Source organism: Balaenoptera acutorostrata (genome assembly GCF_949987535.1).
Source record: "Balaenoptera acutorostrata chromosome 6 unlocalized genomic scaffold, mBalAcu1.1 SUPER_6_unloc_3, whole genome shotgun sequence".
NCBI lineage: Eukaryota > Metazoa > Chordata > Mammalia > Artiodactyla > Balaenopteridae > Balaenoptera > Balaenoptera acutorostrata.
The window spans coordinates 115,130-131,188 of NW_026645492.1; the positions used below are offsets into that span (position 1 = coordinate 115,130).

General features: G+C 38.0%; 1 protein-coding gene across 1 annotated transcript in view; it reads left to right on the forward strand.

The window, feature by feature from the left end:
• The first annotated feature begins 263 nt into the window (after nucleotides 1–263).
• The window catches only part of LOC130706599 (low-density lipoprotein receptor-related protein 12-like), a 171,143-nt gene continuing 155,347 nt past the window's right edge, over nucleotides 264–16,059 (forward strand). Inside the window, exon 1 of the mRNA XM_057539259.1 lies at nucleotides 264–319. The gene's annotated coding sequence lies outside the window, so the exon portion shown is untranslated. The remainder of the gene's footprint in view (nucleotides 320–16,059) is intronic.

Consider the following 16,059-nt stretch of genomic DNA (forward strand, 5'->3'; position numbering starts at 1 on the left):
ATGTGACACAAACTCTTATATTTGGGAATTCGGCAGTGTATGTAAGACCCATGTTTAAATGCTCCACCTCCTGAGCAGTTCAGGCCGTAGACTCTGAAAAGCAGCCGCAGGCGAGTGCACCATTTGGCTCCAGAGCTTGACTTCAGCACAGGGGTGACACGTGAACAGTTTCGTCTCCGCTCAACCAGAGCTTCGGAAGGCATGCTCTGCCTTCCCCAGTGTGTGGGGTGGCTTGGACACCTGCCATGTGGACACCCAGGAGAGGAGAGAGATGAGCCCTGTGTTCCAGTTTCAGAGTTGTTTGGAGGCAACGTGAGAGGTAGACAGTAAATATTTTTAAATGCTGCAAGGAGTTTTCTCTGGGCGTATCGAGGGCTAGGCATCAGGGGAAAGGATTGAGACAGATGCCCTCCAAGTTACCTTGCTGAGCGGCTTTGTGGGCTCAAGCTGCTGTTTGATGCGGCTTCCAGCTGCCTTTCGTTAAACCCATGCCTTGGGCTGACCCCCAGCACCTGGCCTCTGCTCCAGTGCCCTTCTCTGCCTAGGCAAATGGCCAGGACCACAGACGGTTTTGTGATGATCTGGGCACCCTGGGGGGGCAAGAGGCGCCCTGCCGTTTTCTCCACAGGCCCTGCCACACAGGGCAATACCCTGCCTCTGAGAGCCATGAGCGTGAGCGCGATGTGCCCTGGCAGAGCCTGGCCTCTCAGAACTCCCCAGAAATAGCAAGCGGCGACCAGCGCTCATTATGTCGCCAACGTTTAAGTGCTTTCAAATGGAAACAAGTTAGGATCTGGCTGAACTACGGTAGCCTCTGCCACAGTCTTCTGCCCGTTTCTTGTCATTGGGTTTGCTCGGCCCGCCTGAGAGCTGCGCAGTGAGGTGAAATTTTATGACTGCATTTACTCAACCTTTGCTGTTCAAAGTTACACGAGGGGCGTGTGGTTCAGGTAGAACCAAAATTTAAGTAATGGTTGATTAGTGGAAAAATGAGCCTTGACTGTGAAGGTATTCCTCCCATGTAAATGAATCCCTGTGTTAGTAACAAGAGGGGATTACTTACTTTGCAATGCTAGAGGCATTCAACAAGGTTTTACTAATCCACATACCACACCTGCAGGGTTTATAGGCAGCAAGCATTTTCCTATTAAAAGCAGCAACATCTTGGTATTCTGTGTTTTAGAGAAATGACGTTTATAAAGACGCCCTGGGCACTTCTGCAGGCTGACATGGGTGCTACCCCGGCCATCTCATTCAGCATCAGCATCTTCCACTGAGATGGGAATTGATTGCTGTTGGGAAGATTATTGCAGCTCTTTGGGACAGTCAGAGCACCAGGCTCTGTGCGATTTACAGCAGAAACAGGGTTTTGCCCTTTTTGCAGTTTGCTGTGAAAAGGCAGACCAAATTGAGAGAGACACTGAAAATGGTGGATGAATCCAGTCCATTAGCATCGCCCTCTGCCAAACCCCCCTCTGCATCACTCTCCTCACCAGGTGAATGGACCTACTTAGGACACTTATTCTTCCCTTGTGTAAAGGGACATGACCTTCCAGGGGTCAGGGGTCAGGCTCTTTCCCCGCCCCCCCCCCCATGCTTTGTGCATTGTCCTGAATTTTTCTAATGGGAAAAACATCCGGAGATAGTGCAACTAGCATATACATTTTGGTATGTTTTTGTTTCTCAGAGTCATGGTAAAAGCAGCCAAGGTTTTTACCTGCCCCTGTTTTGGACTGACCCACTAAGTGACTCTAAGCAAGTCAGGGGATCCCAAGGGCTTCAGTTTTATAACTTGTTAATTAGGGGGAGTTGCATTTAGAGACAACTAACACTAACATCCCATTCAGCTGTAAGACACTAATCCTCAGAGACCTTCTCTTTCTGCCTGCTTATGTCTTTCTCATCTCTGAATTTTCACTATGTTTCTTTTCATGCTTTATAGTATAGAAGAGCAACTTTGGCTTCACCTGGGAACTTGTCAGAAATCTAAACTCTTGGGACCCCTACTGAATGAAAAAACTCTGCAGTGGACCCAGCAATCTCTGTTGATTCTGATACACACTAAAATTTGAGAACAACTGGTCTAGGGCTCTGATCATTTGCATACTTTTAACATATTTGGGGCAGGGGTGAAGCCTAATACAATTTATATCTTCTATGGTTCAGAATATGAGTGCTGAAAAAGCTCTGTTTATTAAGTGTATCTGCATGATACTGAATCGACTATTACTTATGATACACATCTAAATTCTGAAAGTGACTTTTTCCAAGAGCTCTGTACCATGGGGTAAGAGAAATAAAATAGTTCCTGTCTTGCTCACAAACTGCTTTTCCTTTCATTCCTTCTCTCTTAATTGACCTCTTCCTTCTGCAAAAAATATTCTCTCATTTTGCATTTTCCTTCCTATGACTTATTCTTTTAATGGATAATGTTGTATTTTATGGAGCTGGGAGACAGAGATTGAAGCTCTCTTTAAATACATCATGAGGCAGAGCTTCCCTACAGCAGGGAAGAAACAAACAGAACAACAAGCAATGTTTATTTTCGTATCTGAGGCCATGATTTAAAACCTGTTTACATGGCTAATTATTAAAGCATGAGAAGCATACTTTTTCAAAGATATGAGGAGAAGTGCATGTTTTAGACTACCTTCTGTTTCTACTGGGTGATGTTTCCAACAGATGGCAGGAGCATCTGGGAAGCAAGCCAGTTTCGGCGCACTGATGGGCCCTGTACTAACATAGCAACGGCTCCTGGTCATTTCTATGGGTCAAGAGTGCTGATGAGAGAGGCATTAGCGCTGAGCTTAAACATAAAACCTGAGCTGTCTCCCAGAGCGAGACTGGAAGTAAAAGGACCGTAGATTTGATAGAACTGGGAAGGATGGTTAACTGTTTTGTATTTTAGACGTGATTGGTGTTGGAAAGAATTAATATGTGTAGGTGTGTTCTTAATGATACAAAGGTTATCTCTTTTGTTGAAAGGACCACAGCCAACAGTAATTAAGCCTGTCATTCCCTGCTGGCAACTGCTTGGTCTACGTGCTGTTTTTATTCCCATTTAGCTGTTTTCTGCAGTAAAATAGAATCAACAAGGGCATATATATGACAGGGAAAACATCCACTTCTTACAATATCTCATGAAACTGTGAATGGCAGTATCTGAGAATGCAGTTAGCTTTATAGAGCATGCAAAATTTATTCATGGATAGATATGCAAGGAGACTTGGGTAAATACTGCAAAACAGTCACAAGACACTGGATAACTTTGCAATTCTGATGACATTTCTTGCAGCCTGTATGCAACATAATGAGGAAAGCTTCACATTTTGTGAAATGAGTTGGAGGCTGCAGGATAAAAGGAGGAAAATATATTATCCTTTAAAAAGTAGAACACATTTGACTTAAAAAAAAAAAAAAAATCAGTGGCAGAGATGGCTATTCCAAAGAATACTAGAGAGAGTACCATTCTGAGCTTTAAATACCCCCATGGAATTTCCTGAATACACCTGGGAGGTTGTAAGTAAAACTGGATAAACAAATCGTAAGCAGTATCAAAGACCATGTCACTAAGAGTAAGGTCCAATAAAAAGCAAAAGCTTTCAGGTGCTATTTTCCCCCATGCCCTTGTAGTACCAATCAGTACTCCTCTTCATCTATTATCAGGGCCCAACCATTCTTCTCTCTGGTTTTGGCCTTGGGCTGATGAGCTATTCCACTAAGCTTTGAGAAACAGGAAGATATTTTATCTTCTTATTTTTGAGTCCCCATTCCTCAGTCTGTAAGGACTTCATAAATGTTGAATGTTCCATGACTTAAGAGGTCCATAGGGAGCCTCTGGCTTAACAGACTGTTGGCTTTTTATCAAACCCAACTCTTTCTTTATGGTCTGCTGGTGCCCCCTGCTCATCTGAGGCCCCTTGCCCAGATTCTAACCTCACATTAGCTTGGCTCCCTGTAATGACTTTCTGATCCTTGGGGCCCACAAGAGAAGTAGAGACGGGAAGGAAGAAGCTCCTGAGAAAGGTTCTGTTAACAAAAAGGATAATTACATGGTAGTGGGTTAATCACTTCATTTCCCTCTTTCTCATATGAACAATCCTTAGGGCAGAGTGAAAATATCCATCCTCCTTATATCAGTCTTCTGTATGGTAGTTCTTTCGTAAAAACAGTCAGTTAGGTCTTTGCCATTCAGAGAAGGCAATAAAGTGAGTAGTGTAGAATGTGAAGGCAGGGTAGGAGATGGACTCCTTGGTGTTATTTTGGGGAATATGGCAGCTGGATCCTTGCTCATCCCCAGATTCTTTCCTTCCACTACCTATTAAGCCTACAAGTCTACAGTTGCTATATTTTTTTGCGTTAAATGGAAAAACATGCAAATATTTCTGGGAGAAGTAATAAAATTACCCATCCTGCAATATATCATTATCAGAATGATAGAACATTAGAATATGTGATCATAATTCACGTTACTGTGAATAAAGTTACCATTTCTGGGTACCTTCACTCTAAGCTTCTTTGCCATAGACATCTTCGCCACAAACATTTTCATTGCATAACTAATTGGCTGTAAGGCAATTTTGCTATGAAAGTTAACAATACCTGGTAGATAGTTTGGTTTGACAGTTTGGTTTCAACTGATTGAAGCACAGTAGCATTTCTTTCAGTTATCAGTGGTATTGATAGCTTTTTTGAGCTGACAGATGATGATGATTTGCCCCCAAAGTTGGTTTCTCTTACTTTGATTTAATTTATTTTTATTGAGGTATAGTTGATGTATAATATTATTTAAGTTTTAGGTGTACAACATAGTGATTCACAATATTAAAGGTTATATTTCATTTACAGTTATTATAAAATATTGGCTATTTTCCCTGTGTTGTACTGCATATTCTTGTAGCTTATTTATTTTATACCTAGTAGGTTGTATCTCTTAATCCCCTACCTCTATCTTGTCCCTCCCCCATCCCTCTCCTCACTGGTAACCACTGGTTTGTTCTCTATATCTCAAGTCTTTTTCTTTTTTGTTAAATTCACTAGCTTGTTTTCTTTTTTAGATTCCACATATAAATGATATCACATAGTATTTGTCTTTCTCTTTCTGACTTACTTCAATTAGCATAATACCCTGAGTCCATCTATGTTGTTGCAAATGGCAAAATTTGATTCTTTTTTATGACTGAGTAGTATTCCATTGTATATTTATACCACATCTTCTTTATCCATTCATCTGTTGATGGACACTTAGGTTGCTTTAGTATCTTGGCAATTGTAAATAATGCTATGAACATTAGGGTGCATGTATCTTTTCGTATCAGTCTCCTTGTTTTTTGGATAAATACCCAGGAGTGGAATATGGTTTTGTTTGTTTTTTGTTTTATTTTTGCTTTTTTTTTTTTCTAGGAATATCCATACCGTTTTTCACAGTGGCTGCACCAATTTACATCCCAGCCAACAGTGTACAAGGATTCCTATTCTTCACATCCACACCAACATGTGTTATTTGTAGTCTTTTTGATGATAGCCATTCTGACAGGTGTGAGGTGATATCTCATTGTGGTTTTAATTTGCATTTTTCTAATGATTCATGATGTTGAGCATCTTTTCATGTGCTTGTTGGCCACCTACATGTCCTCTTTGAAAAAATGTCTATTCATGTCTTCTGCCCATTTTTTAATTGGGTTGCTTGTTTTTTGGGTTTTGAGCTATATGAGCTGTTTATATATTTTGGATATTAACCCCTTATCAGTTCTATTATTTGTAGACATTTTCTCCCATTCAGTAGGTTGTCTTTATTTTTTGTAGATGGTTTCTGTTGGTGTGCAAAAGCTTTTAAGTTTAATTAGGTCCCATTTGTTTATTTTTGCTTTTGTTTCTTTTGCCTTGGGAGACAGATCCAAAAAAAAAAAAATTCTGTTTTTGAGCATTCCACCTATGTTTTCTTCTGGGACTTAAACCATAGGGTTTTCAATTTGGGCAGCCTCCTGGTAGTGTTTCTGTTTTTTCCAGCTTCCTTTTCTATAATCCTACCACAGAAGAACTGCGTCTAAGCAGAATAAGCAGAATAATCTATAGAAATAGGTTTCCCGCAACCAAAAAAAAGGTTGGGGGGATGATCAGATTCTCTCAGTAAATATAATCTAGGAAAAAATTAAATAGTCTATGGTGATATGTTGGAAGTGCCTCGAATTACCATATCTTGTCTGGATTTAGATTTCATATATTACAACCCATTTTTCTCTATAGGGTAATAGTACATTTGTACTTGGAAGACAAAAAGCATGTTAAGTCAATCTTTAAAGAGTGAATTTGAGTTTGTGAGAGATTGGTTTGAAAGAAGCTAAACATTATCATGAATGAGAATTCTAGAGTTTGGCTGGTTGAGAATTAAAAATTGGCATGAATTTCTAGCGAGGAAAGTCATTAATTTAATTGCAAAGATTATGGGCTCATCCCTATGTCTAATAACAAAGGATCTGATATCTCCTATGAAGAGAGAATTTAGCAGTACTCCAGTACCCCTAACTCCTTCACAGCCGTTAAGAACATGGAAAACCTGTTTCTGGCTATAAATCTCATGTCACCAGAAAATCCAAAGAGAAGACATTACCAGTTGATAACTCAAGAATCTGCAAGTATGTAGATAAGAAAACATATATCCTATAAAATACATTGTTACCTCCAGTTAATGCCACAGTATAATAAACTAATAAAGCATCCTCACCTCTTTCATTTATTAGGACAACATTCCACTGAATATTTGCACTTTTCAAGGCAGACATTTATTCTGGAGTTGAAACAGCATGAAGCAATGTTAGAAGGTGATTTTGTATCATGTCTGAGAAACTCTTAACTACTGTCTTTCATAGTGGTAAAATTCCTATATCCATGTAAAATTAAGTAAGTTAGAATATTTGAGTATTGGCTTATTTTATTTCTGGAAAAATATAGGTAGATTAATTGTCTAAATTCCACTGGGTGTATAATAGATATTGGGCGAGTTGCTTAATCTCTCTGTCTCACTTTTCTCATCTATAAGTAATACTAATAACTATGCTTCACAGTTATTGAAAGAATTAAAATGCTTACTCTAGCCCTTTCTGTGATGATGAAATTGCTCTATAATTTAGCCACTCGCTACATGTAGCTATTGAGCACTTAAGATGTGGCTAATCTATCTGTGTAACTGAATTTATAATTTAAATTAAGTTAATTTAAGTTATATTTAAATAGTCACATATAGCTAGTGGCTACCTTACCTGACTGCACAGGTTTAGAACAATCCTTGGCATGTGATAAATAATCAGTAAATAGTATTTTCAGCTTCTGCTCAGGACAAAATGTGCCACACAAATGTTTCTTAGCACTGCAAGTACATATGACTACTTTTTAAAGAGTTGAACAGAACATATCTAGGAAAGTTGTTCATAACCTTTTTCTATTTTGTTGTGTGCATGTTTGATCATTTAGTGAATTTATTACCTTATCCACTAAAGAAAAAAATCTAGAAAATTTTCTAGGTTTTGGCTCAACACTTTAATTGAAAATGAAAAAGGAAGGCAGAATAAGACCATATTAAAACTTAGATATAGCTAATAAACTGGTCAAAATGAAAAAACTCAGTGTTAGCAGACTTGTGAAGAAATAGGCACCCGATGCAATCCTGATGCGTTAGGATTTTCTTTTCCACTTGCCTGGAATGCTCTTCCCACAGCTATCTGCATGTCTTGATTCATCACTCCCTTCAGGTCTCTGCTTTGATGTCACTTTAAAAGAGGTCCTCCTTGACCATCTGTATCCTAACCATCCTGTATAAAATTGCACCTTTCCATCCATCACTCTCTCTATCTCTGCCTATCACTCTCTTTACCTCTTAACTGTTTATTTTCTTTATAATATGCATCATTTTTTAATATTTATTTTCCTGTTTATTGTCTGCTTCCCTTCACTAGTATGAAAATTCCCTGAAAGTAGGAAGTTTGTTCCAAGTATTTATTCAAGTGGAAAATGGGAAATCATCCAAATGTTATCAGACTCTCATTTTAACACAATGAATTCAGTGCTATAAAACCAAACAAAGGTGTTAAAGGTTATTAAAATGGTTTAAAGGTTTCAGTGAATCATTATCTACTGCCCCTACACGTGTACACAGATATGCTTACCTTGTCTATGCCTCTTCCCTTTTACTATGTACTTTTTATTGACTTCGGGAAAAATTACAAAAATACACATTCATTATAAAAAGTCAAGCAATACCATAAATAATACAAAAAATTGATTCTGTCATTCTTTTGTCTATGAAAATAAAATGTTGTTGTTGAGGATTTTTGCATCTATATTCATTAGGGCTATTGGCCTGTAATTTTCTTGAAGTATCCTCGTTTGGTTTTGGTTCAAGAGGGCATTTGTAGGAATAGAGTCCCTGAAGGAGGTACGGTTAGAATAAAGGCTCTAGGGTGGGAGCATACTTGGTGTATTCAAGGGACAACAAGATGGCCAGTGTGCCTAGACCAGAGTGATACAGGGCAGTAGTGAGAAAGGATGTAAGAAAGGTAACAGGAACCAGTTTATGCAGGATTTTTAAGCCACAGGAAAGATTTCGGCTTTTACTTCGAGTTAACTGGGAAGCTATTGCAGTCAACTGAATTAAACAGGACGCTATTTCAACTCAGTGCTAAAAGAAGTTGAAATGGTAATTCTTAAATAGGGGTAAGTTTCTGAGGTTAAACTATTTAGAACATATATATAAAATCTAATGCAGTGTACAGATGCATCTGTCTTTAAGAAAATCAATGATACCAAATGCCTGAATCACATCAGTGTAAACCTTAACCCTGATTCCCCTAGTCCATAACTGATTTAAGAACACTTAATCTGCAGGGCTTCTAACAATTTTAATACCTGACTACAATTGTCAGGAAATTTTGATAATTTAATCTAGAATATCACTAAGGTAAGAGTGGTCAACTCTTAAAGAATAAAAAAGTAAAAAAAAAAAAAAAAAAAAAATTGAATTTATATATTTCTCTTAGACATTGCAAAATTTTAAATTGTGTACCACAAAAAGAAATATATATTATATACACAGATAAAGAATCCCTGGGATTCAATGTGTATAACTGAGACATTAGTTTCATAGAACAACTCATGTCTGTGTATTCTGTTTTTAATTTAATTTAATTTCACTCTATACCTATTGTGCCCTCCGACCTTAATATTTTTTTCCCTTCTGAGAGTGATACCTTGCTGGGTCACTGAAGACCTCCTGACCTCCCTGTGATTTCTGCTTTAAATTCAGCTCTAAGAACATGCAGGGATATGTTTATAATTAAATGCAAATGACTGATATCAAGTATTGTATAATATTTCCCAGTACACTATCCAGGAAAAGAGTGGAGGTTTGCCTGGCAAAAGGTCAGACAGAGATTCTAGGCAAGGCTAATTGGTAAGCACCGCATTGGCCACGAAGTCTTTGCAGGAGAGGTCAGAGGTCATACCCTGTAGGCAGGAACAGCAGGTGCCCCAGGCCAGCTGAAGTGGAGCTTCTGCTTACAAAGGCTTTGTCACTGGCTCAGCTTTTTCAGAAGGTACAAGGTCAGCTAACCTCACTTCTGAGGTAATACATAGAATACGAGGTGGTACTAGCAACCAGGGAAAGAAGAACTCCTAGGAAAATAAGAGCCAACTCCCCCTACCTAAACACATACCCTGTAGTTACACAGCTGCACAGACTCCAGTGTCCCTGGTTCCAATTTTTCAGGCAGTTCCCAGGATTTAGGGCAAATTCCAGAGTCAGAATATTTATTTTTAATCTTTAAGTAAACCTCATATTCACTCATTTACTAGTACGTTCTCCTATGACCAATTACATTTCCCCATGTGCCAACTATAATAAACTGCACAAAAGCGTATAGAGCATTTTTGTTTGTTTGAAGAAAGTTGGTAATAAAAATGTGCAGGGGAGCTGCTTAAACATAGCAATATGGATCTCTACCAAAACAGAAAAAAGAAAGCTAGTAAAGACCAACTGAGGGTTTGTAAGTTTAAGCACAGGGAATTGCTTCCTAAAACTCCTATGGAATCCACTTTTGATAGTTAGCTATGTGACTTCACGTACGTTATTCCACCTCTCTGAACCTTAATTTGCTCATCTGAAAACAAAACAAAAACTAAACAAACAACAGGTATCTGGATATGGCTATGCAAGTTACTTTCCTGCTTCATTTTTCTAAGGTTTTGTTACTGAACTTGATTTTATATAATGGTTGCATTTCTGAGGTTCTCTTTTCCCCTTTCTGATTAATCCAGCTGGGTAAAATCCATGTAGTAAAATGTCTCTGAGAATGAAGAAGCCCACCCTGCTTACTTTATGACTGACGAATAATTCTATGTCTGATGTAATCCACAGGTTTTGAGATTTATTAGATCATGTTGCTCATCTGTGGAGGCTGTCGAACCATGAGATAAGTTTCCCAGATTCATCTGTAAAACAGTATGATGTCAGGAGCACAGTGAGATGATTTTAAAAGAACTGAGAAAGTCATAGGGAGGACAAAATGACTAGTTTTTTTTCCTATCTAAGTGTTGACATGTAAAGTCAACTTTATTGCATGAATAAATTTAATACTTGATAATTTTCTGTTTCAGTACAGAATAAGTTTTTTATTATTATTATTTTTTAACATTTTTATTAGAGTATAATCACCTTACAATGTTGTGTTAGGCTCTGCTGTACAACAAAGCAAATCGGCTATATGTATACATATATCCCCTTATCCCCTCCCTCCTGTGCCTCCATCCCACCCTCCTATCAAACCCCTCTAGGTGGTCACAAAGCACTGAGCTGATCTCCCTGTGCTATGCAGCTGCTTCCCACTAACTATCTATTTTACATTGGGTAGTGTATACATGTCAATGCTACTCTTTCACATCATCCCAGCTTACCCTTCCCACTCCCCTGTCCTGAATTCCATTCTCTACCTTCTACATCTTTATTCCTGTCCTGGCCCCAGGTTCTCAGAACCTTTTTTTTTTTTTTTAAGACTCGATATGTATGTGTTAGCGTACGGTATTTGTTTTTCTCTTTCTGACTTACTTCACTCTGTATGACTTCACTCTTACTTCACTCTGTATTCACTCACTACAAATAACTCAATTTCATTTCTCTTTATGGCCAACTAATATTCCATTGTATATGCATGCCATATCTTCTTTATCCATTCATCTGTCAATGGACACAGGTTGGTTCCATGTCCTGGCTATTGTAAATAGAGCTGCGATGAACATTGTGGTACATGACTCTTTTTGAATTAAGGTTTTCTCACGGTATATGCCCAGTAGTGGGATTGCTGGGTCATATGGTAGTTCTATTTTTAGTTTTTTAAGGAACCTCCATACTGTTCTCCATAGTGCCTGTATCAATTTACATTCCCACCAACAGTGCAACAGGGTTCCCTTTTCTCCACGTCCTCTCCAGCATTTACTGTTTGTAGATTTTTTGATGATGGCCATTCTGACCAGTGTGAGGTGATACCTCATTGTAGTTTTGCTTTGCATTTCTCTAATGATTAGTGATGTTGAGCATCCTTTAATGTGTTTGTTGGCAATCTGTATATCTTCTTTAGAGAAATGTCTGTTTAGGTCTTCTGCCCATTTTTGGATTGAGTTGTTTGTTTATTTGATATTGAGCTGCATGAGCTGCTTGTATATTTTGAAGATGAATCCTTCGTCAGTTGCTTCATTTGCAAATATTTTCTTCCATACTGAGGGTTGTCTTTTCGTCTTGTTTATGATTTCCTTTGCTGTGCAAAAGCTTTTAAGTTTCATTAGGTCGAATTTGTTTATTTTTGTTTTTATTTCCCTTTCTCTAGGAGGTGGGTCAAAAAACGATCTTGCTGTGATTTATGTCATAGAGTGCTCTGCCTATGTTTTCCTCTAAGAGTTTGATAGTGTCTGGCCTTACATTTAGGTCTTTAACCTGTTTTGAGTTTATTTTTGTGTATGGTGTTAGGAAGTGTTCTAATTTCATTCTTTTACATGTAGCTGTCCAGTTTTCCCAACACCACTTATTGAAGAGGCTGTCTTTTCTCCATTGTATATTCTTCCCTCCTTTATCAAAAGTAAGGTGACCATATGTGTGTGGGTTTATCTCTGGGCTTTCTATCTTGTTCCATTGATCTATATTTCTGTTTTTGTGCCAATACCGTACTGTCTTGATTACTGTAGCTTTGTAGTATAGTCTGTAGTCAGGGAGCCTGATTCCTCCAGCTCCGTTTTTCTTTCTCAAGATTGCTGTGGCTATTCGGGGTCTTTTGTGTTTCCATACAAATTGTGCAATTTTTTGTTCTAGTTCTGTGAAAAATGCTAGTGGTAGTTTGATAGGGATTGCATTGAATCTGTAGATTGCTTTGGGTAGTATAGTGATTTTCACAATGTTGATTCTTCCAATCCAGGAACATGGTATGTCTCTCCATCTTTTTGTATCATCTTTAATTTCTTTCATCAGTGTCTTATAGTTTTCTGCATACAGGTCTTTTGTCTCCTTAGGTAGATTTATTCCTAGGTATTTTATTCTTTTTCTTACAATGGTAAATGGGAGTGTTTCCTTAATTATTCTTTCAGGTTTTTCATCATTAGTGTATAGGAATGCAAGAGGTTTCTGTGCATTAATTTTGTATCCTGTTACTTTACCAAATTCATTGATTAGCTCTAGTAGTTTTCTGGTAGCATCATCAGGATGCTCTATGTATAGTATCATGTGCAAACAGTGACAGCTTTACTACTTCTTTTCCGATTTGGATTCCTTTTATTTCTTTTTCTTCTCTGATTGCTGTGGCTAGAACTTCCAAAACTGTGTTGAATAATAATGGCAAGAGTGGGCATCCTTGTCTTGTTCCTGATTTTAGGGGAAATGGTTTCAGTTTTTCACCATTGAGAATGATGTTGGCTGTGGGTTTTTCATATATGACCTTTATTATGTTGAGGTAAGTTTCCCCTATGCCTACTTTCTGAAGAGTTTTTATCATAAATTGGTGTTGAATTTTGTCTAAAGCTTTTTCTGAATCTATTGAGATTATTGTATGGTTTTAATCCTTCAGTTTGTTAAATACGGTGTATCACATTGATTGATTTGCATATACTGAAGAATCCTTGCATTCCTGGATAATCCCCACTTGGTCATGGGGTGTGATCCTTTTAATGTGCTGTTGGATTCTGTTTGCTAGTATTTTGTTGAGGATTTTTGCATCTATGTTCATCAGTGATATTGGCCTGTAGTTTTCTTTTTTTGTGACATCTTTGTCTGGTTTTGGCATCAGGGTGATGGTGGCCTCATAGAATGAGTTTGGGAGTGTTCCTTCCTCTGTTATATTTTGGAAGAGTTTGTGAAGGATAGGTGTTATCTCTTCTCTAAATGTTTGATAGAATTCTCCTGTGAAGCCATCTGGTCCTGGGCTTTTGTTTGTTGGAAGATTTTTATTCACAGTTTCCGTTTCATTGCTTGTGATTGATCTGTTTATATTTTCTATTTCTTCCTGGTTCAGTCTTGGAAGGTTGTGCTTTTCTAAGAATTTGTCCATTTCTTCCAGGTTGTCCATTTTATTGGCATAGAGTTGCTTGTAGTAATCTCTCGTGATTCTTTGTATTTCTGCAGTGTCTGTTCTTACTTCTCCTTTTTCATTTCTAATTCTGTAGATTTGAGTCTTCTCCATTTTTTTCTTGATGAGTCTGGCTAAAGGTTTATCAATTTTATTTATCTTCTCAAGAACCAGCTTTTAGTTTTATTGATCTTTGCTATTGTTTGCTTTGTTTCTATTTCATGTATTTCTTCTCTGATCTTTATGATTTCTTTCCTTCTACTCACTTTGGGTTTTCTTCGTTCTTCTGTCTCTAGTTTCTTTAGGTGTAAGGTTAGATTGTTTATTTGAGGTTTTTCTTGTGTCTTGAGGTAGGATTGTATTGCTATAAACTTGCTTCTTAGAACTGCTTTTGCTGCATCCCATAGGTTTTGGATCATTGTGTTTTCATTGTCATTTGTCTCTAGGTATTTTTTGATTTCCTCTTTGATTTCTTCAGTGATTTCTTGGTTATTTAGTAGTGTATTGTTTAGCCTCCATGTGCTTGTGTTTTTACGTTTTTTTCCCTGTAAGTGATTTCTAATCTCACAGCCTGTGGTCGGAAAAGAGGCTTGATATGATTTCAGTTTTCTTAAATTTACCCAGGCTTGATTTATGACCCAAGATGTGATCTGTCTTGACGAATGTTCCCTGTGCACTTGAGAAGAAAGTGTCATCTGCTGTTTTCAGGTGGAATGTCCTATAAATATCGATTAACTCTATCTGGTCTATTGTGTCATTTAAGGCTTGTGTGTCCTTATTAATTTTCTGTCTGGATGATCTGTCCATTGGTGTAAGTGAGGTGTTAAATTCCCCTACTATTATTGTGTTACTGTTGATTTCCTCTTTTATAGCTGTTAGCATTTGCCTTATGTATTGAGGTGCCCCTAAGTTGGGTGCATATATATTTATAATTGTTATATCTTCTTCTTGGATTGATCCCTTGGTCATTATGTAGTGTCCTTCCTTGTCTCTTGTAACATTCTTTATTTTAAAGTCTATTTTATCTGATAAGAGTATTGCTACTCCAGCTTTCTTTTGATTTCCATTTGCATGGAATATCTTTTTCCATCCCCTCACTTTCAGTCTGTATGTGTCCCTAGGTCTGAAGTGGGTCTCTTTTAGACAGCATATATATAGGTCTTGTTTTTGAATCCATTCAGCGACCCTGTGTCTTTTGGTTAGAGCATTTAATCCATTTATGTTTAAGGTAATTATATGTATTTTCCTATGACCATTTTCTTAATTGTTTTGGGTTTGTTATTGTAGGTCTTTTCCTTCTCTTGTGTTTCCTGCCTAGAGAAGTTCCTTTAGCATTTGTTGTAAAGCTGGTTTAGTGGTGCTGAATTCTCTTAACTTTTGCTTGTCTGTAAATGCTTTAATTTCTCCATCGAATCTGAATGAGATTCTTGCTGGGTAGAGTAATCTTGGTTGTAGGTTTTTCCCTTTCATCACTTTAAATATGTCCTGCCACTCCCTTCTGGCTTGCAGAGTTTCTGCTGAAAGATCAGCTGTTAACCTTATGGGGATTCCCTTGTATGTAATTTGCTGTTTTTCCCTTGCTTCTTTTAATATTTTTTCTTTTATTTAATTTTTGGCAGTTTGATTAATATGTGTCTTGGCGTGTTTCTCCTTGAATTTATCCTGTATAGGTCTCTCTGCGGTTCCTGGACTTGATTGACTGTTTCCTTTCCCATACCCCTATAATTCGAATGTTGGTGCATTTAATGTTGTCCCAGAGGTCTCTGAGACTGTCCTCTATTCTTTTTTGTTTATTCTGCTCTGTGATAGTTATTTCCACTATTTTATCTTCCAGGTCACTTATCCATTCTTCTGCCTCAATTATTCTGCTATTGATTCCTTCTAGAGAATTTTTAACTTCATTTAGTATGTTCCTCATCATTGTTTGTTTGCTCTTTAGTTCTTCTAGGTCCTTGTTAAATGTTTCTTGTATTTTGTCCATTCTATTTCTGAGATTTTGGCTCAGCTTTACTATCATTACTCTGAATTCTTTTTCAGGTAGACTGCCTATTTCCTCTTCATTTGTTTGGTGTGGTGGGTTTTTACCTTGCCCCTTCATCTGCTGCGTATTCCTCTGTTTTCTCATTTTGTTTAAGTTACTCTGTTTGGTGTCTCCTTTTCGCAGGCTGCAGGTTCGTAGTTCCCGTTATTCTTGGTGTCTGCCACCTGTAGGTGAAGTTGGTTCAATAGCTTGTGTAGGTTTCCTGGTGGAGGGGACTGATGCCTGTGTTCTGGTGGGTGGGCTATATCTTGTCCTTCTGCTGGGCAGGGCCGCATCCGGTGGTGTGTTTTGGGGTGTCTCTGAACTTAGTGTGACTTTAGGCAGCCTCTCTGCTTATGGGTGGGGTTCTGTTCCTGTCTTGCTAGTTGTTTGGCATGGGGCATCCAGCACTGGAGCTTGCTGGCTGTGGGTGGAGCTGGGTCG